Source organism: Amblyomma americanum, chromosome 1 (genome assembly GCF_052857255.1).
Source record: "Amblyomma americanum isolate KBUSLIRL-KWMA chromosome 1, ASM5285725v1, whole genome shotgun sequence".
Taxonomy (NCBI): domain Eukaryota; kingdom Metazoa; phylum Arthropoda; class Arachnida; order Ixodida; family Ixodidae; genus Amblyomma; species Amblyomma americanum.
The window spans coordinates 190045885-190073385 of NC_135497.1; the positions used below are offsets into that span (position 1 = coordinate 190045885).

General features: G+C 46.1%; 1 pseudogene across 1 annotated transcript; it reads right to left on the minus strand.

The window, feature by feature from the left end:
- Positions 1-306: 306 nt before the first annotated feature.
- Positions 307-26680, minus strand: LOC144114403 (L-xylulose reductase-like; annotated as a pseudogene). The gene is made up of 7 exons (XR_013311031.1): positions 26458-26680; positions 22490-22587; positions 15422-15576; positions 12400-12442; positions 9989-10153; positions 7223-7343; positions 307-477 (listed from the first exon to the last, which is right to left on the minus strand). The product of XR_013311031.1 is annotated as an L-xylulose reductase-like (transcript).
- Between the last annotated feature and the right edge of the window lie 821 nt (positions 26681-27501).

The following is a 27501-nucleotide window of genomic DNA, read 5'->3' on the forward strand; positions in this document are numbered from 1 at the left end:
AAACGAGCATACTTGGGAGTTGCATACTTCAGACATAACTGCAACGCAAGATCAACATTCTCATTAAGAAGAAATCCACGCACACACACTACGCGCGCCGCCGGCCAGGCCACGTGGCAAGGCGAAGCTCCGCCCCTCGCAGAATTCTTGCGTGGAGTTGAAGCCACCCGGTAATAAGTATACAAGCGTACGGCAAATGTGGCTTACGGATAGTACGACAGGCAGCTGTATAGTGCTGTAGCAGCGGCAGCGCAGCAACGCCGTATACGGCTGCGGACTTGCACTGATGCCAGCGTACGAAGGACATTCATTTTTCTGAATAATTTTTATTCCAAAAGAACAGAACACTGTGCGCGCCCAGTACAAAACACATCTCAGACAGCTGTGTAACCACCGTCGATTGCAGAATGACTCCCGTTACCATAGATGCCATGTCGCTGAGTAGAAAGAGCACCACATCTGATATTTCTCGTGTCTCTGTAAATAGAAGAAGAACGTATCTATGTTAACCTTCTTTACACGAATGAACTTTTAAAATTGAATATGGCACAGCTTGCGAAACACTTCCAGAACCAACATCGGTGAATGCAAGACTGCACGCCAACGAGTTATGTATTCGGTTCGCTCTCCCACGGTATGCATCAATCACTATATGACAGTTTTCATGCAAATGCGCATTCGTATGGGCTTGAAAACTACCACGCCACGATACATTGCCGCTAAGGGTAGACAGCAGTGCTAGTTGTTTGCATTATTATGGAACATGGTACCAGCGCAAGAGACAAGGACGAAGGAAGAAGACAACACGAACGCCGGACTCTCAACTGAAATTTATTGCGCACTAGCGGGACTTTTATGTACAGAGAAGCGCCGCTATCGCCACCAACCGTTCAAAGCTATCAACACACGCCGGTTCACAAATGACGAATGCATCTAAACTAAACAAAGACAAATAAACCAACTGCGTACAAGAGCACATCGCACACTTTTTTCTCTTTTTTTTCTTTTTTACCTGCCTTAACCTACAATCACATTTGCCTGTAAATAATCTATTTCCGTTTTTCCGAGCGCCACAGATGGGGCACTGGAACACTTATCTTTTTCATTAAAGATACATAGGGCTTCGAAAATTTCCCGGCTTTGCTGTGTGCCGAACCTGCGCACAACACGTGTATCCTTCAAAAACGCTTTGCATGCCGGCTTGTGCAAGCAACGACGAATGTGGGCAGCGAAATGGCCCCCGCCGCTTACCGAATCGATATTCCGGCGATGCTCTAGCAAGCGCTCGTTAAGACAGCGCCCAGTTTGGCCGATGTAACTTTTCCCGCAGGAGAGGGGAATTCTATACACCACGCCAACCTCCAATTTAACAAGTGCTTTGGGTGTGCTTTATTCTGCAGGCTGGCCTCCTCTTGTCGTCATTTACACGGCGGCACATCTGCCCCAGTTTTTCCGGGACCGAAAACACCACACGTGCTCCGCACTTGTCGCCGACCTTTTTGATGCGATGAGAGAACTGATGCCTGTATGGCTCCACGACACACACTAAACAAATTCTCACCCTTAAGGGTGCAAATCAGCTGTTCCCAGACGAACACCCTTTTGGGTGCTAAAAAGGGTGCAAAGATCAGCACCCTTCAGGAAGGCTGCAAAGCATGAAAGTTTCGATGGCGCGCATCGATCCAAGGCTTTTGCTTCATGGGTGAATCAATGTGGAGCACCCTTCCAACATGCATTCGTAGAGATGTTGTGAAAAATAGTACCCTTTAATGAGGGTGCAACCATTACGTCCTCTAAAGTATCACGAAGTGCACCCTTCATTAGCACCTTCATTAGCACCCTTTTTTAGCGCCGAACAATTGGAAAAGGGTGTTCGTCTGGGGACAGCTGATTTACACCCTAAAGGGCGAGAAATTGTTTAGTGTGCAGGCTGCTTTTGGGGGCGTGATTTTTCTTCTAGCCTGCGCTGCCCACGAGACTTTACCCCATGAGTCAGCCTTTACACTACAGAGACTACAATTTCTTTCGGGAAATCAGCCTTCTCCAGACGCCTTTACTGGGCACCAACGCTGTCACGAACTTGATGTTCGCAAGACTTGTCCAGAGCAGAGCGGATGCAATTTTTTTGCAATAACTCTTTTTACGAGCTTGGAATGAGCCGAATGATAGTTAAGAATTTGTTTTTTCGACCGTGGTTTGTACTTCCAGCACGCGTGCGTTTCATAGAAAATAAGGCACACATGACGGTATTGGATGCTACCATCCTGCGGTAGTTCGTGCGTAAACCTCATGCCAGAGGCGTTGCTGAAAAAAACGTCCAGGATGTCGCCCCCCCCCCCCCCCCCCCCCCCAATACCTCTATCCTGAGCCTCTATCCTGACGGGGATATCTACTGACAATTTTTTAGAGCTTTTGCGGTTTTACCTTTCATCCACCATCGTTACTTTCAACAATTGCCAATTCATTCAAAAAGAAGGAGTGTGCATAGGCTCTTGCCTGGCACCTCTTTTAAGTGACATATTTTTATCTACTTTTGACAAGCGCATTGAGGCGTTCCTTTACAACGCCAGCGCGCAGAAAGTTTTTAGGCACGTTGACGACTTCCTCGTGGTAATGAACGCTTCTCAGGCTCAGGATAGAGGTATTGGGGTGGGCAACATCCTGGACGTTTTTGTCAGCAACGCCATTTAGCTGCCCACATCCGTCGTTGCTTGCACAAGCCGGCATGCAAAGCGTTTCTGAAGGATACACGTGTTCTGCGCAAGTTCGGCACACAGCGAAGCCGGGAAATTTTCGAAGCCCTATGTATCTTGAATGAAAAAGATAAGTGTGTCAGTGCCCCATCTGTCGCGCTGGGAAAAAAAAACGAAATTGATTATTTTCAGGCAAATGTGACTGTAGCTTCATGCAGATAAAAAAGTAAAAAAGAGAAAAGGAGAAAAAAGTCTGCGATGTGCTCTTGTACGCAGTTGGTTGATTTGTCTTTGTTTAGTTTAGATGCATTCGTCATTTGTGGACCGGCGTGTGTTGATAGCTTTGAACGGTTCGTGGCGATAGCGGCGCTTCTCTGTATATAAAAGTCCCGCAAGTGTGCAATAAATTCCAGTTGAGAGTCCGGCGTTCGTGTTGTCTTCTTCCTTCGCCCTTGTCTCTTGCGCTGGTACCATGTTTCATAATAATGATTCATTGCCTTCAGCCCCCGTATCCTGTCAACCTTCCTAGCCTCACCACTCTCTGCTGCCCACAAACGTTTCCCTTTTCTTCGTCTCCACTTCATAACTCACAAGAGAGCGCTGCTTATTACTTCCACGCATTACACGTAGTAGCATGTTCAGACCAAGTTGTTATGCCCGCTGCCGCAGTGGCTCAGTGATTATGGCGCTCGGCTTCACACGAACCCCAACCCTAGGTTATTATGGAGGTATAATTGAGCATGTTTCCCTCGTTACTGCTATCATTTTCCCTCCTCACAGCGACGTCTTTGGAAACACTGCCAATAGTGGTGAAACAGAGGCGATTTCGTCGTATATTTCACTGCATCACGTCATTCATATGCTTGAACTGCTAGTCTTTGACGTCAGCCTCTACCCATCAGCACAGTATGCGATAGAACAGCAAGCTGTAACAGATATGCCGCCCGCCATGTAAGGTCGGTGCGAAAGATTGAGCGGGAGCTCTTTCTCGTTTTCTATTTTCAGATGGGAAACAAAAATTTGGGAACGAGTGGATCTATGTTTAGATGTCAGCTTCAGTGGTCAATTCCTTTATGCTGAAGACGGTGCTTGGTGTCTTCGGTGTCATCACGCTTGCCTATAGCAATTGCAAGCATCCGGCAAACACAGAACTGTGAAAATTACGGAACGATGCTGTAATTATTCGTTTCTATAATGCTTTCCACTTTGAATAACACACTGGAGATACTGAAGAAGCACAGGAGCAGCGATGCCGAAGCCCAGCAGTCATGGTGCTTGCGCTCAGGCAGAGCGCACGTGCTAGAGATCTTACTTTTTTCACTCCGCAAGCCACTGAGTAAAGAACATTTCATGACATGTCAATACTTCCAGAAACAATCTTCCCTTGCATTCCTTCCGAATAAAGACGTCGTTTGTGCTTGCGCTCCGAATGACATCACTGCTCGTGAGGAGAACAGACTACACCGAGTCACCAATATTTCCAGTGCGCACTGATCCAACAAGAAAAACATAGTTCCACTGGTATTAAAATTCACGGTTATTCGCACAGTTTTATAGTAACCCCCTTCTTAGCAGCGTATCACTAGGACAGGAAGCCTTGCTCTGATGAAGAAATGGGGAACTTGGACAGTTAAATCAAGAAATTAAGGCATAAACTTTCATGTCCAATATTTAATGAACCGGTATTAAAAAGCAGACATCTGAAATAGCCTCATCATGTCTCCAGGCGCAAGGATAACGCTTTCAAAAATTCGCAAATGTCATGTCGTGATGGAATTGTAAGCGTGAAGTCACCGCCGCGGTGGCTCAGTGGTTATGGCGCTCGGCTGCTGACCCGAAAGACGCGGGTTCGATCCCGGCCGCGGCGGTCGCATTTCGTTGGAGGCGAAATTCTAGAGGCCCGTGTACTGTGCGATGTCAGTGCGCGTTAAAGAACCCCAGGTGGTAGAAATTTCCGCAGCCCTTCTCTACGGCGGTTCTCACAGCCTGAGTCGCTCTGGGACGTTAAATCCCCGTGAACTCGTATAATCTTTTTTGTCTCGTTTCTCTAAAAAATGACAGCACCGTACTTGGCCATAACTGCCCCTTTTCCTGCATCCAGCGACGAATCAAAATAAAGTGCGCCCTGAGGAGCAATAGCACAGCGATCTCTAATTGGGCGTCGTGGACACTGCAAACCATCTCCTGCGGACGTATACTTTTGCACGGAATTAACTTCCTGTGCAATTCATGCACTCAGTTTCGGGTTTGTGCGGCAAGAAAAAAACGATTCCCTCGCACTGAAAGGCTTTAGGGAACATCTTTTAATTTCAAAAACTGATATGGCATCGTCTTGTCTGTGGCACGAACTCGCTATTGGCCCCCTAACCATCATACTGTACTAAGCATAAAAGTAATTTACATATTTTAGTTAATAGCAGGCTAATTTTGTAATTTTAAAAATAACTGACGTCCGCTACGGCTGACAGTTTGTACCTGAAAAGGGCTCTTTTTCTTCTTCAACCACCCTATTTTCGAACGTGTTCACTGAAGCACCCGGTCGGTATACAGGTGTCCCAGCTAACTTTAGCCAGACATTTAAAATATGCCGCGGGAATCCAAGACGACGGGACCAAATGCATATTGCTGGCCGTTGTATGGAGCAACTCACACTATTTTTGTGTTGTGCTTAATTGCATAATTAGTTAAGCTTTATTAACTAACTTCGAAAGCAACGAAGATTGACGAAAGTCCAATGAGAAAGTTGTAGAACGGTCCGCGAAGCGTCCAACTCAGCAGTTTCTAACTTTCCATCTATTACGTACCGGCTTTTTTTAGCTGACTGCAGATGCCCGCGAAATACAAAAAAAAAAGCACGTGACATGCCCGCTTGCGCACCGCGATTGCAGTGCTCTCAAACGTTCCGTGTAGGAACGAACAGATCATTAGGCCGGAGTGCTGCTGCTTAAAAAGGTGACAGGACTGCGACGCAGCAGCTGGCTGTGCGATATAGGCAAGCGGTATGCTTCCTTCGCGGCGCTTGATGATAGCGACAAGCATACACAGTCCTTATCGCTTGCGCTCCCGTAATCGCACAGTCAGGGCGTGCGTCGCAGCCCTGTCACCTTTTAAGCAGCAGCACACCCGGCTAAATTAGCTGCTTGTTTGTTCGGCGGAACGTTTGAGAGCACTGCAATCGCGGTGCGCAAGCGGGCACGTTACGTGTTTTTTTTTGTGTGTGTGTGTATTTCGCGGGCATCTGCAGTGAGCGAAAAAAAGCCGATACGTAAAAGATGGACAGTTAGACACTGTTCAATTGGACATTTCGCGGGCCGTTCTACAACTTTCTCATTGGACTTTTTCGCCTACCTTCGTTGCTAGAGAAGGCAGCACGTGGTGTGTTGCAATGCTATCAAGCACGAGTTGGAGCTCGCATTCTTTTCGTTTTGTCATGGTCGAGCTCAACAAGGCACTCGGCGAGCAAATCGTAGGCCATCGGAACTTATGCCTGGTTGCACGCTCGTCGCATGAAAACAATCAGTCACGCGTTATGTAGGCCATTGTGTTCGGCCTGTAGCGCATGAAAACGTACCCCCGAAAGCACCGCAGCCCTCCATACTTGGCGAGGACAAAGGGCCGCCGCCGGTCGGTGCCGTTCCTCCTCGTGCACCGTAGGACGTTAAAAAGCTCGCCGTGTCTTTCACCAGTGCAGGTGTCGCCTTCCAAGGCATACATTCTCGATAGCAGCATTAGGAAAAACTGCCGTTGTGTCGGCAATGTCTCGCCTTTCTTTATTGATTTCTTGGAAAAAAATGGGAACGTTGGTTTTTGGCGAAAGGAAATGTCGCAGTATCTGTCTCACATCGGCGGACACCTGAACCACGCCGCAAGGAAAATGATAAAGGAGGGAGTGATAGAAGAAAGGAAGAAATGGGTGCCGTAGTGGAGGGCTCCGGAATAGTTTCGACCACCTGGGGATCTTAAACGTGCAGTGACCTCGCACAGCATACGGTCGCCTTAGCGTTTTTCCTCCATAAAAACGCAGCCGCCGCGGTCGGGTTCGAACCCGGGAACTCCGGATCAGTAGCCGAGCACGCTAACCACTAAGCCACCGCGGCGGGTGCTTTTTTTTTTTGGGGGGGGGGGGGGTCCTCACGTACTTTTCGGGGCAGGCTGTCACGGACGTCCGGAGGCGCTTTTTCATCTCCGTTCGGCCGTTGCCCGTTGTATGAGGCGCAGTCCCAGTGCGGTAATGTATATTTTGACGGTAGCACCGCCCTTTTTGCGTTTGTTATAACTGCGACCCCGTTACAAGTGGGCTCGACTGTACATCATTAGCTACGACTGATGAGCACACTATGTCAAAAAGAAAAAAGAAAAAGTTAAGACTGCACACCCAAGTGGTTAAGTGTCAGCTACACCACAATAATCTGTATCAGCACATCCAAGCTGCCTCCCCCCCCCCCCCCCTTCCTGCATCAGCAGTCGGCGGCGGCCTGAATGAATAGTGGTGCAGTGGCGGGAAAGAGGCCAAGAGTGGCTGTACCCACCTGCGAAGCGTCCCAGGGGAATCTTGGCCTTCATGGCTACCGCTTTACCCGGCTCTTGCTCCCAGACGGCCGCGCCCATGGCGGTGTTGGTCACGGTCGGGTTCACCGAGTTAACCCGGATCTGCAGCGACGAAAAACGCACAGCTTTGCACAACATTACCTGAGAAAAGATTCATGCCTCGCCGAGGTCGCATAGCCCGGTCGGTAGCCGGGCGCCGCCCGTGTGCGCATGTGCATACATCACAAGTCATTTTTAGAGACATAACTTAGTTGCAGCATCCTCGAAAATGTCAGAACTGCCCTAGCCATGGAAGTCCGCGCACATCTGATATCATAAGTGGCGAATGACTTATACTCACAGCATCTAAGAAAGAGAATATGTGAAATGGCAGGAAATATTTAACCCTCTGAAACGGTGTGCAGAAAATTGTGCACTTATTGAATTCGCAGCTCTTCTCCTTGTTTAAGACGAATTAACAACTGTTTACACCGCAACTTAGATGCGTTTTAATGTTAGCTAGCGAAAGCAGCAAATAACATTTCTCAGAACTAAGTCTGGCATTACGTCTTCGAACACAGTCACGTACACAAATGTTATCAGCCGAAGTGATGTAATTTTGTTTTGAATGTGTACTATCACATGCTCCTCTTCCCAACAAAGCTAGGTTTCAGAAATGGCCCAAATTAGTCGTGCCACAGCGGCGAGGGTAATCGCATTTTCCAAACTCTAAAAGCTGATATGGTTATTACTAACGGCCAGCTACAAATCTCTAATTGCAATAAGATGGCTATCGGTAAAAGTTAGAAAGTTAACTATTAAAATTTAGTAAATCACTTTACTAGGTAATATGATACGCCTGTTTTTGACGTCCACCAACACATGGTATTGCTATGCCGCAAAAAGCTCTTTACAGAGTTTTTTTTTTTGCGTACACAAAGACGGCACAATAAGGACGGGGACGACAGGACGGGGCGCAAACTTGCAACTATTTTATTTAGAAAACAGCAGATGACTTATGTAACCAAAAAGGGGAAGGGATGATCAGATAGATTGTCGCATGCTGGGCAAAAAAAAACAAACGGAAAAGGCACAAAGGAAGGGCACAGGTGACTCGGCTCTTACCTAACATATCTAGAAAGGCAAAATCTTTTGTCATACAATGTCACAGATGGCGTACTAACACATGCATTACCACACCTCCAATATCGTAGGCCTCAACCAGTTTCCGCGGAAGCTTGTGAGTGCTCCTGCACGAGTTGCTAGTGCCGTGGAGCCTTGCATCGCACATTTACTTTTTTTGCTTTCTGTTTTACGTCATTTTCTTTTCCACATTCATTAATAGGTGCCGGCAGGACTGAACTGGCACCGTTCCGCACGGACAAATTGCGTTCCCTTATATGCGCTCACTGACACATCGGCCCGATTGCCCAATGTACTCCTTCCCACATTTCAACAGAATTTTATACATTACCCCTTTTTAACACTTCACAAATTGGTTCGCATGCTTAATTGTGCAGTCTGAGTTGTTGATACCATCGTGTGAAACCAGACTACACAGTGAAGAGAGTTTCCTTGGGGCCGAAAAACCACGGGCACCTTGAACTTGTGAGCCACGCGCTTGAGGTTATGTGCAACTTTATGCCGATACAGGTTTCACTTTCTTTTGCCGAAGCTTTCCTGAAGATTAAACGACAAATGAAAAGGAGCGATTCTATAGTCGCAGTTCCTCAAAAGAGAGTAAACGTGTAGTAATCCCCTATCGGAATAAAGTGGCACATAACCTCAAGCGCGTGGCTAACAAGTTCAAGGTACCCGTGGTTCTTTCGGCCCCAAGGAAACTCTCTTCACTGTGTCGTCTGATTTCACACGGTAGTAGCAACAACTCAGAAAGTGAATCAGTCAGTGAAATGTGAAAAAGGGGTAACGTATAAAATTCCGTTCAAATGTGGAGAGGCGTACATTGGGAAATCAGGCCGATGTGTCAGTGAGCGCCTAAGGGAACGCAATTTGTCCGTGTGGAACGGTACCGGTTCACTCCTACCGGTACACATTAATGAATGTGGAAAAGAAAATGACATAAAACAGAAAGCAAAAAAAAAGCAAATGTGCGATGCAAGGCTCCACTGCACTAGCATCTTGTACAGGAGCACTCACAAGCTTGCGCGGGAACTGGTTAAAGCCTACCATATTAGGAAGTGTGGCAGTGAATGTGTTAGTGCGCCGTCTGTGACATTGTATGACAAAAGATTTTGCCTTTCTAGATATGTTAGGTAAGAGCCGAGTCACCTGTGCCCTTCCTTTGTGCCTTATCCGTTTTTTTGCCCTGCACGTGCCAATCTATCTGGCCATCCCTTCCCTTTTTAGGTATATAAGTCATTTGTTTTTTATGATTAGATCAGTTGCAAGTTGCGCCCTGCCCTGTCTTCCTGGCCCTTTTTATGTCGTCTTTGTGTGCGCAAAAAAAGAACTCTCAGAATGGACCAATTAGCCCCACAACGCATATTACTGGAAAAGATTATCCTTACCTCAAAAACCCTATTTTTAAATAGTAGTGGCCAGCTTCCCTGAAACACCTAGTATAGCGGACGGTTCCGGAATAAAGTAGGACTACACGGGGTTCTTCAGCGTCCTCCAGCTGAGAATCCCCGAAGGACTGAACTTTTCCGGAAGGTCAGGCCTACGCCTGTGCGTTTTACTCCTGAACCAACCAATCAAGCCACGGGAGGCTGGCCGCCTGCTCGAGCAATGCAACGAGAGGGACGCACGTTGTAGGGGCCCAGCTCGAGCGCCATGACCCTGGTGAGCATGTCGAGGGCAGCCTTACTGCCGCAGTACACGGCGTGCTCCGGCAGCGCCACCAGGCCCGACTGGCTGGAGACATTCACCACGGCTCCCGGCACGCCGCGCGACTTCATGGACTGCACGCATATCTGCGAATAGAACGCAGAATCTGTCGGCATTGTCGCCGCTCGAAAACCGAAGAAGGCTTTGCACTTTTGAGTCACGTCAGGATACGTTATAGCCCAACACAGCACTGCTACAAACGTTAGAGACGGGAAGGTAAAGACATTTCTCTTTTCTAGAATGTTGAATGCCTTAAAAAAAGCGCTAGAATGGAATGTGCGGGCTAACGTTACACTTGAAACCACTGGAATCTACCATCTTGCATAAACATAAAGCGAACGCGACAGATAAAACTCACGCACATAAAAAGAGGTGTTGGTTGCTGGAAGTTAACATACATGTGCGGTTCGTTTTCAAAAACACGTTTTAATGTATACCTTCACAGTATACAGCTATTTTTGCTGCTACCGTCGTTGGCTAGCTAAGCACGTGCGCAACGCGCATGAGCTGTTCCTTGGGTGCTCTCTAACGTCAGCTCGAGTGGCAATCGTAAGCCAACGTTCTGCTGACCACCTATGGACGCAGTACACGCGCCTCCGATGGTAGTGGTAATGGTAAAGGTATTCGGTTACGCTACGTTAAAATTTCATGCATAAATATTTTTTTTGCATGTGCAACCGCCTTTTTGCAAGCATTCGAGAATATAATAATTAGAAGCCTGCCATGTGTCTAAACGCATGACGATCGAAGTAGATGTGCCGTGAACGGCGGAACTATCGCTCTGAATTCGCAATAAATTCAAAGCTGCAATTCCAAGTATAGAGTACTGCTTGGAACCATTGGAGTTCAGATGGTATAATATTCTCTTTGCCAGTGAACCGGCTTTACAAAAATGGCATAATTACCGTGTGCCTAAATTTGCGCTCGCCCTCTCAAGATATTGAGTATGCTTACAAAAATCCTGAGAGCGAGTGATGTCGTGGTGAATGTTTGAAGTACGCGCTGTATTGGTTACAGTTTAGCGTGCAACCGTTCCCAGGGCATATAATCGGAGATGACAGTGTGATATGTTGCTCTAGTATAGTCTGCTTAAGTCACCTAAACTTTTTTTTTTGAACCAATTAATAGCTCAAATGTCGAGTGCGAACCGACATCACTCCTGACACGTGATATGAATGAACATGAACCAGCATTGCCGTAAAAAAGCAGAAAAAACAAAAAAGGTATTTTTGATGATACGCTAAGTGAAGAAGAAGCATATCACCAACACAAACCGATTTACATAATTCGTTGCCGTAGCAGTTCTTTCCGTCGCAGACAGGATAAGTATATGCGTCGAATTCATTGTAGAACTTTTAAAGCTTCCCAATATTCATTTATTCGAGTTAAGAGCCCTCCGAAATCCCGAAACTCATTTATTTATTCAAAAATACCCTTAAATGCCCTTTTTCGAGGGTACTAAATAAGAGGGGGATGGGGCACTAAAAATAATAGTCACAACATAGCAGTGAAAAACAGCGAACAATAACAAGAATAAATAGACAAAAATAAACGCACAGTATTCTACTTAATTTTGCGTCAGGGCAGAAGCTGGGGCAAGTTGGTACAACATTCTAAAGAAAGGTAAGCCAGTGCAAAATGCGGGACGAAGGAAGAGAACGACACACGTTGAAGAAAACGTCATTTTCTCTTTTCGTCCCGTGTTTTGCGTCGGTTTACCTTTCTTTAGAATGTTGCAAAAAAATTCAGGTTACAACGCGAGCATTATGACAAGAAGATACAATGATAATTGCAGGTAAATGGCTAAAACTAAGAAATGCATGGCAATAAAATTTTAGGGTGCATAATAAATCATCAGAAGGCTCATCTTCATATCGGAAAAAAAAAAGGACGTAAGAAAGAAAGGGTGGTACTATTAGGACTGTGGGTTAAGTTACACGTCATTCAAACCTCGGATCAGCTCTTGAAATTTAGTTGTGTCAGATTCGGTAGCGATACTTGATGATGGTTCCAGTCGATGATCATACGTAGAATGAATGACTTTGCGAAAAGGGATGTGCGGCATGTGGCGCTTAACTTTACAAGGATGATCAAGGCGTGGAAAATTGGTGGCGGGTTTTTAAAAGAAATCGTCCTGAAGCGATCAGTGATGGCAAAACTTATGAAAAAGTTAAAGATGTGGCAGTTTGTGGCGGTGACGACAGTTCTGGTAACTGAGCGCGTGCTTTTAAGCTTTTTTTTTTCAACCTCATTTAATGACACACAGAGAAACAGCGATGCCAGAACGGTCATGGTACCAGGAAAATACGCCAGACGCATAAATACAACGCACCTGAGAAACGTTCAGTGCAGCCTTGAAGTTCACGGCAAAGATCCTGCAATATAGAAAGGCAGTCATGTCAAACATGAGTGCCACTACACGTTCGAAATTTCAACAGCAGGCATTACGTTGTACGAACGAAGTTTCGGGATGTCCGCCATACTTGATTTTTTTTAATGGATTTATGCACATTTATTTTGAAGTTTCCTGCTTCTGGATCTTTCATTGTAAGCGTATTTGCAACATATGTGACTAGGGACCCTCAGACGTTAAGCAGAATCAAAAGCGGGTTAATATTTTCTGTGCGCGAGAATTGTTTTCGCGCAGTTTTCTTCTGTTTTTACACCGAGTGGTGTTTTGCGCGAAATTAAGCGTGGTACCAGAGTCATGACTAACCAGGAAGAAAAAAAAAAGCAAGGCGCTGGAGTTCAGCGCGCCACCTTTTTCGGTGAAAAAATGAATTGGTCTTAAAAAGTGATTATTTAAAACAGCAAAAAACAACTTTGCATAGACGAAAACGACTCTTGTCGAAACGTTGGCTAGCGAACTGAGGCTCCCCCTCAACTATTGTTCAATTTTTTTTGTGTTGTCAACATAGGTCTCTTAATTTCTTTCATGTCTGCTCCGTCGAGCATCTAAATTGCTTGCATTATTGGCGTTTCGTATACCCTGTGCTGTAGCCATACAAAGTCCTATTGTTACCTTTACTAGATGCGTGCAATCGGAAACAGTCGCTCAAGCTAAACGCCCGTAATATAAAATTGCCCAATGTGAGTGCAAGAATCGCAGTTAACATGCACTCGCCACGCAAATTACAGAGCCCATTTTCGCTCTCAGCGCAACACGAACGGGACACAAGACGAAGGACTAGCACAAACAGGCGCTGACTATCAAGTTGTTTTTTATTGAAGAACGAAAAGCGGATAAATACAAACAGCGAACTACTTATCAATCAACAAAAGTTATCTGGAAGGCACGTGGGAGGTCAGATAGCTCAATTCCCTCTCGTATAACGTCTCGGATAACGTCTTGTGTCTCGTTCGTGTTGCGCTGAGAGCGAAAATGAACACTTACCAACTCGCCCAAATTTCCGCCTTGCTGAACAGAGCCCATAATCTGGTAGCGCTATTGGCCTACTAGAGAACGCCGTGCTTATCTTGGCTGCCATTTGATCTGGCCGCAGGAACAAGGCACACATGACACTTTAAGCTACTTTGAGCATTCTACTGAGAGAAAAAGAGAGAGAGAGAGATAGGTGGGTGGCCCTGGCGGTTGTCAGCCTTAATACTTTCCACGCACAGCTCTGCTGTCTGAGAGCATCGCGCTTTGGAGAAGGGTTGTGAGCGGTTGGGGGGGAAAGTGAAGAGACTCACACCCGAGCCAAACTGCTCTTCTGTTTTTTCGGAGAACGATTAAACGTAGCGAGGAATCGTGCACTGTAGGAACGTTACGGCTAATAGTGTTTCCTTTTGATGGGTTATATTTTCGATGACGGATGCAATGGCGAGTAGCGCGTGCCCCATCCTGTTCTCTTGTCCTTTGTCTTTGCCTGCGCTTTGAAAATTCAGTATGCTATACCAACTAGCAAAGCAGACAACTTTGTTAAGGCATCAAATAAGTATTCCACAAAAGAAACGCAAAGAAACGCGGCGGCACATAGAGTTGTGCTGTCGGAGTAACCTGTGAGAGAGATTAAAAAGTTGACAGCTGTTTAACGTGCTGCCCACCTACGGATTCCAAACATTTGCACCTTGGAACCACGCGTTGAAGGCCGTGCTTTGCAACGGTTTTTGAGGTCGAAGTCGTCCACTTTGTGAGGGAAGGGCTATACGTGCACTGAAAACGCTCGCCGCCACGGGATTCAAACTGTGCTTCTTGTGTTTCCGTTATGCCCCGCCGCGGTGGCTCAGTGGCTAGGGCGCTCGACTACTGATCCGGAGTTCCCGGGTTCGAACCCGACCGCGGCGGCTGCGTTTTTATGGAGGAAAAACGCTAAGGCGCCCGTGTGCTGTGCGATGTCAGTGCACGTTAAAGATCCCCAGGTGGTCGAAATTATTCCGGAGCCCTCCACTACGGACCTACTTGTTCCTCTCTTCTTTCACTCCCTCCTTTATTCCTTCCCTTAAGGCGCGGTTCAGGTGTCCAACGATATATGAGACAGATACTGCGCCATTTCCTTTCCACCAAAAACCAATTATATATAATTATTCCGTTATGGTTTCGGTTAATAGTGACTATTTTTCTGCGCAGTAATGTTGTTGTGCACTGCCTATCTCGTTCGGTATTTCCAAAAGTAACGAGGAAAGGGTTTTTTTTTCTTAGCCTTGTAGTGGAGCAGTTATCATAACCCCTAATTGAGCTCTAATTCTGTGTAAGGTGAGGAGAACCCTCGTCCTCACCTTTCGAGACCTTTGGTCTTTGAGGTTGCCGTAAGGGCTCCACTATACGGCCGAGAAGCAAATCTTGTTGCCTGGTTACTTTTGGCTGAGACGACGGTGGCTCAACTGTGGGGATGCCTATGGCTGTGCAAGAACGGAGCAAACTGGGCACGAAACTACAGCTAGATTGATCGCCGCATGAGGACTGCATCTCCCTTTCGGTCGATTACTAAAAAAATGAGCTCACATAAGTGCGTAGAGGGTGTTGAAGGAAACTAGATCGCAAATGTTGGCAGTCTGTAGATAAACGAATGGTGACTCTCTAGGGAACAGGCACAGCTGCGCAAAGAACACGCACACTGAAGAAAGACAAATGCACGCGCTGACTACTCCCAACTGAAAACGGAAAGACCATATGGTGTCTTTAATCTTTGTGTTGCTTCTCGACGGTATTTATTGTGCTCGCAAATAAAACCGTTTTCAGTTGGTAGCATAGTCAGCGCGTGTGTTTGTCTTTCTTCAGTCGTCCGTGTTCATTGCGCCGTTTTGTCTCTTCATAACAGACCAACTAGCCCAAGTCTCCACTCTTCCTCAGTTCAACTCTCTAAGGGGCCATCCTTCGTGCGCGGTTCGGTCTGCAGCGCGAAATGACTTACTTGTCGATGGTCGCCTGGTCGATGTCCCCGAATGAGTCCAGCTTAGTAATGCCAGCGTTGTTCACGAGAAAGTCGACGTCTCCCACGTCAGCCAGGGCCCGCTGTGTGGCGTCCCAATCGGACAGGTCCACGGCCACCGGGATGATGTTGGGCACCTGAGTGCAATGATGAGAATGCGCTAACTTGCCAGCGCTGCGACAAAGTGCATGAGCCGTGTCGCGGTGAGCATCGAAAGCGGTACGTTATCGTACAATAATCCACCGAACGCGCACGACGAGAATTAACGACGTGTACGACCAGAAGCGCGAGGATCGCGGCTGTTGCGATGTGCCCGATTACTTCGAGCGAGGACGCTTTTACGTAATCGGAGCAAGAAGTCAACGAACTCAGGACGGTAGAGAGCTTTGCAACACCTTGCATTCATCCAGCGAAGATGGACAGGGTGCAGATGCATCTACCGAGGTGTGAAGTCCGCACCGGAGCAACGGAGTACTACTAGTCTTATTTTTCTCACGAAGCTATACTCTCCGTATCGATTGAGCAGTTAAGCTTTAACAGTTTTTTTTTAAAGAAGGCATGAGGTGAATGCGAAAGTAGTTTTTGCGTGTAATTTATGCGACCAGCTGAGCACAAAGTGTTAAATGAATTGTCGCCCCCAATATTTTAATTACCTTAATTTCCGGTATACAAGGTGTTTAACCTAAGAATTCACACAATTTTTAAAAATAGGCTTTTTGAGTCAGAAGAGCGCTTTTTTTTCGGAACAGCATTGTCAGCGGCGCTGTACATCAGAACACAGCTAAGACATGCTAACTAGCAGGCTGGTTAACTAATATTAAATAGTTAACTTTTTAACTATTACTGCTAGACTCCTTAAATATTGAGAGGCGTGTAGCCCACCCTGAGTAATATCTGTATCAGTTTTTTAGAATTTCGAAAACGCGGTTACCCTACACGCCTTTCAGTAATTAAGGAGCCTAACGGTAATAGTTAAAAAGTTAACTATTCATTATTAGTCAATCAGCCTGCTAGTTAGCACACCTTAGCTTTATTCTGAGGTACTGCACCGCTGACAATGCTACTGAAAAAAAGCGCTCATCTAACTAAAAAAGCATATTTTTTAAGTTGTGTAAAGTCTTGGGTGAAACTGCCTGTATAGTCCGCACCCGGTGTATGTCAGCAGGGCTCAGCTTCGGCTGAGAAATTTTTTTTTACTTCATCCCCGCACGAGGTACGCAGGCGCGGGAGAGGGGAACAATCCGCGCAGAAAATTGTACGTGCATGCGCAGATTACTGTGATCCGGGCTGTCGGAGCAAAAGTAAAGTCTGCAAGTAGAAAGAAAATCCGTCACTGTGTTTTGTATCTTCGCTGTCACTGTCGTCACTGGACGCAGACGTCCACAAGCTTGCTTTGGAGAAGCTATTGACGATAACTTGACAAGGAATCGTTTTCCACTATTCCACCAACCACTTGCACACCTATGAGCACGTTCATGGTTTTCGAAACTGAGGCAGCAACTAGTGTCAGTGAGCACGCGTACATTTATAGTCAGCCAAGTGATGACAACAGAAGCAAAGCGTAAGTGTCGGAAAAACTTCGTGATAGAATCGCGTTGGGCATTTCGTGCTATATTAGGCGATACTGAAAAAAAAAGATACTGTATAGTCCGCACATATGGATAGTCCGCAGAACACAAAATTTCAACTCATGTAGTTGAATGTGCAGTCCGTAGGCTCTATAGCGGAAATAACGTTAACAAAAATGGATTAGCGCAATTTTAGTCGCTACAGTGGCGTGCATGCTCATGTTGCAAGCTTAGAGGCGTTCGTACTGCAGGGTAGAATTTTCGAAGCGCGCCCGTGCTCCGAGATATCTAAATCTCTTACCCAGTCGGGAAAATTACGCACAGTGACGAGTGGCACGAAATTTATCTGTAGTGCGATGTAGATGTTGGCTACGGCATTTTTACGATTTCGTTAGCCGAAAGTGAAGGAACAACGATTACCAGCTTCACTTCATATACCACGCCGTTGCCAGGCGACACGCCCTATGCAACAGCTGCGCTACACCGCGGGTAGATGTTTTCAACTGGCATCCACCGCCTTGCGAGCGTAATTGCCCGTACTCAATTAAGAATTTGAAAGCGGTTATAGGGGACACAGGGGTGCAGTGAGAGCTCTACTAAAAAGAATAGTCTAGGAATTCAAAAGAAATGCGTTGCTCATTAACACAGGCAAATCTAAAGCCGTCATATTCAGAGCTAAAAATGTGTATCTTGCGACTAGCCTCACCTTAACCCTTGGTAGTAACACAATAGCAATAGTGAGTGCTGTAAAAACACTAGGCGTTTATTTTAACGAATTCATGTTGTGGAACAATCATGTGGACCTGATAGCCACTAAGCTAGCTCGTGTTGTAGGAGTACTAAGAAAATTTCTGCACACATTACCAACTAAAACAAAGATCGCAATATATCATGCTTTATTCGAGTCTTATACTAACTACCGTAATTTGGTGTGGGGAATCACAACGTCTACTTGTAAAAATAAACTTCTGAAATTGCAGAAGGCTGCCATGAGAGCCATAGTGAATGTATCTTTTATGTCACGCGTTAGGTCCCATTTCTAAACATACCACACCATGGAAATCGAAAAAAATATGAATTTCGCATTCTTAGATGCTATAAGTTCAGGTTAAACAAAACAATATGTTATTTAGAGACATCGATAAATTACATGAAAATCCCACAAATTACACAACACGATGCCGCGAACAATGACATGTTCAACATCTGCGCACAAACTATGGCTTTCAAACACTTAACTATGCTTTGCGATACACATTAAATAAATTTGAAGTTACGCAACAAAATATTACCTGCTCTTTTTTTTTCTTTTAAAAGCATAAAATAAGTTTTTTTCTAATGCATCCGTATATTGATTGCAAGGGTTAACCATTTTAAAGTGAGCATATAATAATGTCTTGTATTGTTGTATTTGCACAGTGTTTGCTGTACTGTACTGCTTCTGGCTGATTTTTGTTATCTGTTATCTTTTTAGTGCAATCTGTGTTTTCTGTCCTGCACTGCCCAGTATAGAAGGGATATGGAAGCTTTGTCAAGCTGCTCTTGAGCGGCTTTTACTCCCATTCACCTCAAACATGTAGGTAAACATGCTTGTTTTAAATAAATTCAAATTCAGGTATGTTTCTTGTACAAACAGGCGCGATAACTGAGATGACGAAAGGGTTCATTAATTGGTTATATTTATTTGGGAGCTAGAGAGAGACAATAATCATTGAACTGCCTGTCCTACGTGTACAAACATTTTTCGTGTACTGCTACTGATTATTTTTTTAAATTGGGAAATGTAATTCTGAACAATCTGCATATATATATATATATATATATATATATATATATATATATATATATATATATATATATATATATATATATATATATATATATATATATACACAATTAGCAGACAAGGTAAAGGAAATGAGGAGCTCGTTTACAAACTTATGAAGGGAGCTAACAGTCACCGAAACCAAGGTGCATAGGTGAAGTTTGGTCAATTTTTCTTTTGTATAGTGCTTAAAAGTGGGATAACAATACTTAGATTAATTTATCGCATAAAGGAAATTACTTATAAAGCAGCAGAAAAAACAACCATGCCGCCGGTGGGATCCGAACCCACGACCTCCGAATATCGCGTCCGGTGCTCTTACCAACTGAGCTACGGCGACGGCTGTCCAATCTGCTGCTCTCGTGGGTATTTATGTTTTTTGGGTGTAAGCGAACCTTGAGAGTGTTCACCAGCGCCACCCTCGTCCATAGCGGTGGACGTAGCACGTCCTGTAATACCGCAAGTGTGACGTAGAACGTCATCTAACGGCGAGGGCGGAAACTGTGCGAGAGCCCTCTTATACTACCCATGGCATCAAGGCTGCCAGAACCGAGACCCTCGTTAAGGTATTAGCAGACAAGGTAAAGGAAATGAGGGGCTCGTTTACAAACTTATGAAGGGAGCTAACAGTCACCGAAACCAAGGTGCATAGGGGAAGTTTAATTAATTTTTCTTATGTATAGTGCTTAACAGTGGGATAATAATACTTAGATAATCTATCGAGGGTGGCGCTGGTGAACACTCTCAAGGCTCGCTTACACCCAGTAAACATAAATACCCACGAGAGCAGCAGATTGGACAGCCGTCGCCGTAGCTCAGTTGGTAAGAGCACCGGACGCGATATTCGGAGGTCGTGGGTTCGGATCCCACCGGCGGCATGGTTGTTTTTTCTGCTGCTTTATAAGTAATTTTCTTTATGCGATTTATTAATCTAAGTATTATTATCCCAATGATAAGCATAACACATAAAAAAAAAATTAACGTTCCCCTATGCACCTTGGTTTCGGTGACTGTTGGCTCCCTTCATAAATTTGTCAAACGGGCCCCTCATTTCATTTAACTTGTCTCCTATATATATATATATATATATATATATATATATATATATATATATATATATATATATATATATATATATATATATATATATATATATATATATATATATATATATATATATATATATATATATATATATATATATATATCGAAATGTCTTGGCGCGGTCAGTAGTAGTGTAAACGTGGACCAACGTTTGAAAAGATTTATTGACGTTTTGACATTGGAAATACTGACGAAGGCCATTCCACGGTCGAAATTCGGAGGTCGCGGATTCGGGTCTCACCGGCGGCATGTGATTGTTTCTTCTGCTGCTTTCTAATAAATTTTCTTTAATCGGTAAAATAATTACAATATTAATCTCCCATTGCTCAACAGCACACATTAAAAAAAAAAAAAACGTCCTCTATGCTCCTTGGATTCGTTGTCTGTTGGCTTCCATCATGTATGTCATAACGAGCCCCTCTTTTGCCTTCCCTTGTCTGCTCAATACCCGCCAAAAAAAAGGGAAACAAACGATTTCACCTACTGAAACTCTGCTGTATTTTTTTTCCTGCGCAAAGTGCGGCTCGCTCTTTGGCATACGAAAGCTCGCGTGGCCATTGTGTTGGTTGTCTGTCTGCGCCGTTATTATGAGCTCAAGGGAGCCTGCACGGGGCCAGTATCACAGCCTATGCACCCTGAACATTGAGGCGGCATTTTCGCAATCAGTGGAACAAAGGCCATCGACGCTCTATTATAGCTCTTTCCTAACGGGAACCGGGCCTATTCCCACCATAGTTCGTCAGGCAGCGCACTTGTGCAATGCAGTGGTTGTCGTACAGAAAGAGCTGGACTTTTTTTGATGTCTGTGGAAAACTGTTCCAGTGATTTCATAGTGCGTAACGGGCGCTGTTTCCGTGTTAGCACGCTTAATACTGCTGGGCTTGAGTGCCGGTGGTTTGCGGCTGCTTTATGCGAAGCATAATAGGGACACTACTTAGCTCAACCATAGCCCAGCCTGGCGCGGCCGCGACCACCAAGGCTAACTCCGGCTACTCCCGCTAGGGGCGCTGCAGCCGAGCACGTGGTCTGACGTCACGCCAGCTGAGGAGAGACGGGGCTCAACTCGCGCGGTCGCCGCGCGGCCGCGACCACCAAGGCTAACTCCCGCTCCTCCAGGATTTTGCTAAACAACGAAGAGACTAGCCTGACTTACGGGCAGGCGATACCGAATCCCTTACACAAATCTATTATGCTTCGCATCCTAGGCTTAACCTTAGCTAAGCCAGGCCATTTTTTTCCCACTAAAAACAAGAAAAACGGATTTACGGTGCACAAGATAACTTATTGGTACTATGCTTTGAGCAATCTCGAAAAACATTTTGTTCTTTTCAGTGGAATTTTGTATGCTTGTAAAATATCCAACCATTTTTTAAACGCTATACTATCATCATCCTGAAGATGATGCAGATAATTACGGCCGTGGATGTTTCTTTCGCCCTCCGAATAGCATGACGAATTTTTTTACGAGCACGTGAGCTTCGTGTAAGGCGGCGAGCTCGCGCGCAAAGAGGCCCGCACGATGCGGCGCACTCCACTTTATAAATGAGGATACATAGAAGTTGGCGCGCAGTGATAGCGTACCGCGTTCTAATAGCATACCAAGAGCCCACTTTCACTGAAGACGGAGCTTTTATAAGCTAGAAAAGACCCCCTCAGAAAAACAAAATACAGGTGTCGCCATCACCGGCAGATTTTGCAAATAAAATGCGAGCGCCAATCTCAGAGGCTACGCTACACTGCCCTTCACTTCACAACGGTGACAACCCGTCCTTTTCGGTGTAGACGTCACGAGTTTGAATCGACTGACGGGAAGATTTTAATAATCCAGTTTTCTTGCAGATAAATGTGTCTTTCGTAGCCGGACAAACGTCAGCAATGCTGGAAAGAGCCAGGGGATCAACTTTTTGCTGAAAAGAATGATTTGATGGAGTTTTCCTAAGTGTCCCTTTAAAGTAAAGCCTTTGCAGACACGTGGGTCGTCAAGAAAGAGTTCCGAACCACGCGGTCGCCATCGCCGTCACTGTTACGACAACGCTTCTTCGCAGGAATGACGTGCCGCATACTCCTGGACGAGTATGCGGCGCAACTACCTCATAATGAAAACTGCCTCACACAAAGCTTCTCGGCGCACCGATATTTCGCGGTGATCTCGCTGAGTGCAGACGCGAAGGAACGGTGCGCTAACCGTATATACTGGTGAAGACCCTGCACGTAAACGGTCGGCACACCAGGTGTCGCAAGGTTGACACAACTTGAGATTCTCAGCCTTCATTGCATTTAGGCCCGTCAACTTAGTCACGCCATATTCACTGGTTACAATGTGCTGTTCGGAGTGTGCCGTGGGCACTCGCCAACGATCTCTGAGGGAATTCATTCAGTACTGGTTATAACAGCGTGCAGGGTGATTCCAGCTCTTGTGCAGGGTTATTCCTTCGTCGTCGCGCGTTTTCAACTATGCATAATTACACACTGTGTGCTGCCTCGCTCGCTGTGGTGCTGAGGTTTACTATCCGCAGTCGCGCTCCGCTTATACTGGTTAGTTGATAAACGTGCCTGTTTCTGCAGCTCGCTCAACTTTGCAGCGAGAAGGTCTACGGCGATGACAGTAGCGCCATACTTCGCCAAGTCAGTGGCGATGCGAGCGCCCATACCTGAAAGTGGTAAAAGTAAAAAACAGTCACAGGGAAAAGAAGGCATGAACAACAATAAGACATACATACAGGTCTTGGCCTCTAATAGTTTACAGAATTAGTTAAATAGAACAATGCCATACCTTGTGCTTGGCGCATGATGGCTTTAGTTGCCTATGTGCCATTAAACACAACACAACATTAAATAGAACAATGGTTTGACTTTGCTTACGGGATTTCAACATCCCAAAGCGATTCAGGCTTTGAGGGACTCCGTAGTGAAGTGCTTCGAATAATTTCGACCAGCTGAGTTCACAACGTTCACGGACATCGAGCAGCACACAGGTTTCTAGCATTTCGCCTCCATCGAAATGTTACCGCGGAGTCCGGGATCGAACCCGCGTCGTTCGGGTCAGCAGCGGAGCACGATAACCAATGAACCACTGCTGCGGCCGTAAATAGAACAATGGATGACAACCATACCAGGGAATACTACACCGACATCCCATGAAATTCTTATTTTTATAGAATGCCAATTACGTATTTTGCCAAGTGTAGAGACAAGCTACTTATTTGATAAAGTTTGTTCGTGAATAATAAGGTGAGAACAGGTTTTCGGCATCACTATTTGAGTTTTAGAAATTTCGTGGTTTTAGGAGATCCATGAATCTTTCATAATAAATTGATCCGAATATATTGTTACAGGATAGCTTAACATCTTAGAGCGATGAAAACATTCCTTTCAGCATGAGCATAACACTCCGATCAGCCAAGTTTATCGAAAAAGAAGTAAGTATGACTTAGACGCTGTCACCATCTATGTGCCAAAAAAAAAACAAATCTCCCAGGGCGGTTACCACTTTGTAAAGCGAGGTTCAGTGATAGGCGTTGAAGTATTTTCATTTCGCGATGTATTGGGATCAAGAATTTGAGAGCGACATGCATATATGTATGGCTATAGACCACTCTATTTAGTTTTGCACTGAGGGAAGTGGGAGGGGGGGGGGCGATTCTAGAGCCATGGTATCGTCCGACGATCGAGTAGCGCACCTCAAGCAGCAAACAACAGCGTTTCTTACGGGTTAACAAAAGAACACTAAAATATACAACAAATACAATGCACCATCGACGCGGTTCAAACAAAGTACATACAGCGCAACGCCACAATATCGTCCGAGCTCCTCAGCGTTGCAACAGAAGGGAAATTACGGCGGTTCCAGCAACGAAATGCTTCATTCCGCTAGCCGCGGTGCAGGAGACACTGCTAACGACGCAGCTACATTCACACAATGATCAAAGGGATCTTGGCTGTTCTGCCAATAACAATCGAAATGCCAGGACACTAAGATGAAAAAAACTGAACACTCTCGGCTCCAACAAACCGCGTAAAGATACTCGAGCCTCAACGCTTTCGCGGTAGCAACATTTCCGTAGTAACAACCTTCCCGTTACGCGTTCTTTCGCTCTCACCACACACCTCCTCCTCCGATGGTAACCACCCTCCGGGTTATTCTAATGGGAGACACCCTCTGGTTGCTCATTTCTGTACTCTCCCCATATCCTCCTCCTTCCGCGTTGAACCATCTCCCTCCACGGTTAACCTCCTCCTTCTTCGCTCTTGATTCACTCTCCTCCTCCCACTATGGTTACCTTCTGAGTGGTTACCGTGGCATCCGCCCTCCGTTTTCTCATTTATTCGCTCTCTCCATGCCATCCTCCCTCCACAGTTAACCTCCTCCTTCTCCTCCGCTGTCACTACACCCTCCTTCTCCCGCGGTAACCACCTTCCGAGCGATTCCCGTGGTTACCACCCTCTGGTTGCCCATCTTCCACTCTCGCCGTGCCCTTCCACGGTAACCCTCCTCGCCCTCCTTCCTCGTGGTTACCACGCTCCGGTTACGCCGACTGCTGCTGCTACTACTACTACAATGTCGCTAATCACAGGAAACGGGCCTTCATTCGCAGTCGCTATAACATTGTTCGGCTTTACTGCCGTTGAAATCTTCTATCACCGCATATATTTGGGACGACTCGTTGGGACAGTGGTGATGAGGTGTTCCTCGCCACACCTATGAGGTACGTTTTAAATGGTACTGCAACATTCAGGTTAAGCCCTCTCGACAGATACCTCACAGAAGCGCCTATTTGCTTTCATCTCTGAATTTTCTGCGACATTTTCGACCTCAAACCATTCCGATTCGCACGTCTGGCCCCGGCTTGTTCGCTTGTGACAACGGAACGGTAGACCAACGGTAGGCGCGAGAAAATGACGTGACAAAATGCGGAGGAAGGTGACGGGAGAATTCCGCAGTTGAAAGTGAGAGGGTGTCATGTTTACAGTAAAATTTTAAAACTAAACTCGCTGCCGAGAGGATGATGATTCGGCCGATAAATTCAGGCTCGCTTGCGAAGTCCGGCGTGCGCGGTTTCCAAAAGGGGCTTAGCGCACCGATTCACGAGGTGATGGGTGCGTTGTAGTCTTTATTATTTGTGATGCCAGAAGTGACTATGCACGTCACCTCTGACGAACACTCTCAAGGTCAGGGTAAAAGCAACATCAATACAGTCGAAAGTATAAGGTTGGACAGTCGCCGCGGCTCAGTTAGTGGAGCACCCTACGCGAAATTGCTGAGGTTGTGGGTTCGGATCCCTCCTTTGGCATGCGGTTTCTTTTCTTGTACTTTCTAATCAATGATTCTTCAGGTAAAAAATTATTATATTACTAATTTCCCATTGACAAACACCGCATAATAAATGCAAAAAAAATAATACATTCTCTGGCAGATCCCTCTGTTGGCTTCCTTCATATACATGACGAGGCCACTGCGGTGGCTTAGTGTTCGGCTGCTGACCCCAAAGACGCGTGTTCGATCCCGGTCGCGGCGGTTGCATTTCGATTGGGGGCGAAATTCTAGAGGCCCGTGTACTGTGCGATGTCAGTGCACGTTAAAGAACCCAATGTGGTCGAAGTTATTCGGAGCCCTTCACTACGGCGTCCCTCATATCCTCAGTCGCTATGGGACGTTAAACCCCCATAAACAAACGAAACAATATGTGTGTAGTAACATCTTACAATGGACGCGTAGAACTCAGGTAGGCTTTCACGCTACAGCCAGTCATAACGGTTATTTGCCGTAAACACGTGAGAATCTGCTATTATTTGGCACCAAGGTTCTGCAGACGTAAGACCGGGGGGAAAATGCAAGGACAGGCAGGACTATAAGAAGTGCCATTGAAACAGGTATCAACAACGTCAAAGAACTTCGGGAAGTCTGAGCAAGGAAGAGCAGTGGTAAAAAAACAGCTAAACCTTGTACCGAAGGACGTTATGTGCAGCGGTATGCGGGCAAAAGGAGAAATGAGACAGCAAAGGTAAAGCCCTCACCACACTCAGAACGTGAAAGATACTCTATTGCTTCATGCTCATAACCCACGGTTTTTCAGCCGTATACCCGCTTCTCTCAACGCGTCGGAGGAATACAGCCGCCCGGCCATAGTTAAGCGAAATTCGTAGTGTTGGTACGCTATGAATAAGTTATCTTTAAATGCAGCCTGCACCGATCCTCCGCATAAATCTGCAAGATCAGGAGGGATGCGTGTGTTCTTGCTTCCTCTTCTGTTTACTTCCGCGTAATATTCACGACCCATAACTTATGCCAAACGCCGCGCCTATGGTTCCTTCCTCTTTTCAATTCACTTGAAGAGGAAAAGAAAGAGAAGGAATAGCGGGGACTTTTCTTCCCCTTCCACCGAGTGCAGCACGGTATTCTTGGACCGGATCGCAGCTGCCGCAGAAGCCAGACCAAAAAGACAGAGTGAAAAACGAAAACGCTCCCCCCCCCCCCCCCAAAAAAAAAAAATAATAAAAGTCGTCGTATAGACGTCACCCACCTTGCGCGGCGCCCGTGACCACTGCTCGCTTGCCTGAGAAGAAGGTCTCCATGCCAGTCGAGGTGCTGCCGTTAAACTGCTTCCCTCCTCGTTTTAACTTCGCTCAAGCCGAAGAAAACAACAACCCCGGACCGGCAAGAGCGAGCGGCTCGGATGAAGACCACTCTCTACTTGCCGCACGCAACGTGGACTCGGCTTTATGTTATCCGAGGTCGAACGATTGCTCCAGGCCCACGTGCTCACATACGAGAGACGCGCCGGAGCTATCTTGGGCGCTTGTTTTTAAACGTACGCGACGAGCACTTGTTGAAACCGGCGGGGCACGCGGAAATGGAGCGTCGGCTGACGATAACGCACGGGCGTCGGCGTCCAATGCGCTAGCTGGGACTGGCGACAGTACGCATGTACGATGGGCGCAAGCGTGCCAGATCGGGGGCCTAGCTGCGAGGAAGCGCGAGCAGCAAGGCTACAGGCTTTCCAAAGGAATGAAATCAGAAAAGAGAGCTCTGTTTATGGAACGCGATGCCGAGAACACCAGCTGCCACTCGCGGCGTTCTTCACTGATACAGACGGCAGGAAAACACGGATTGCTGTGCGCTACAGCCGTACGCAGTCTTGCGTGTATCGCTAAATAAAATAAAAAGGACGAGAAAGGAACGAGGAAAAAATGGAGCAATTAAGAAAAATGCTCAATAATCTGAGCACGTGGCTTCTTTAGCAGGCACAGTTGAACGCAGTTTTGGCTGCTTCCCTGCAGGCCGGTTGTGTCTCGTGGTGTAATGCTACTCGAGGCGAAAAAAAATATATACGTTTTCAAGCGTACGCCCTATAGATACGTTGTCTGAGTAACTTGCTTAATATTAATTATTGTGAAATACAGACACTACAACTAATGCGAATAAGCCTTAAGCATTCTCAAACGAGGGACTCTTTGATCTTAGCAAGGGAGCAACGAGTTCGCATTACCAATGGTCGTGTTCCTTGTCCGTGCGATTGCGGTGCTCATGACACAAGCACGGACACTTTTGGTTGCGTGTGTTTTTT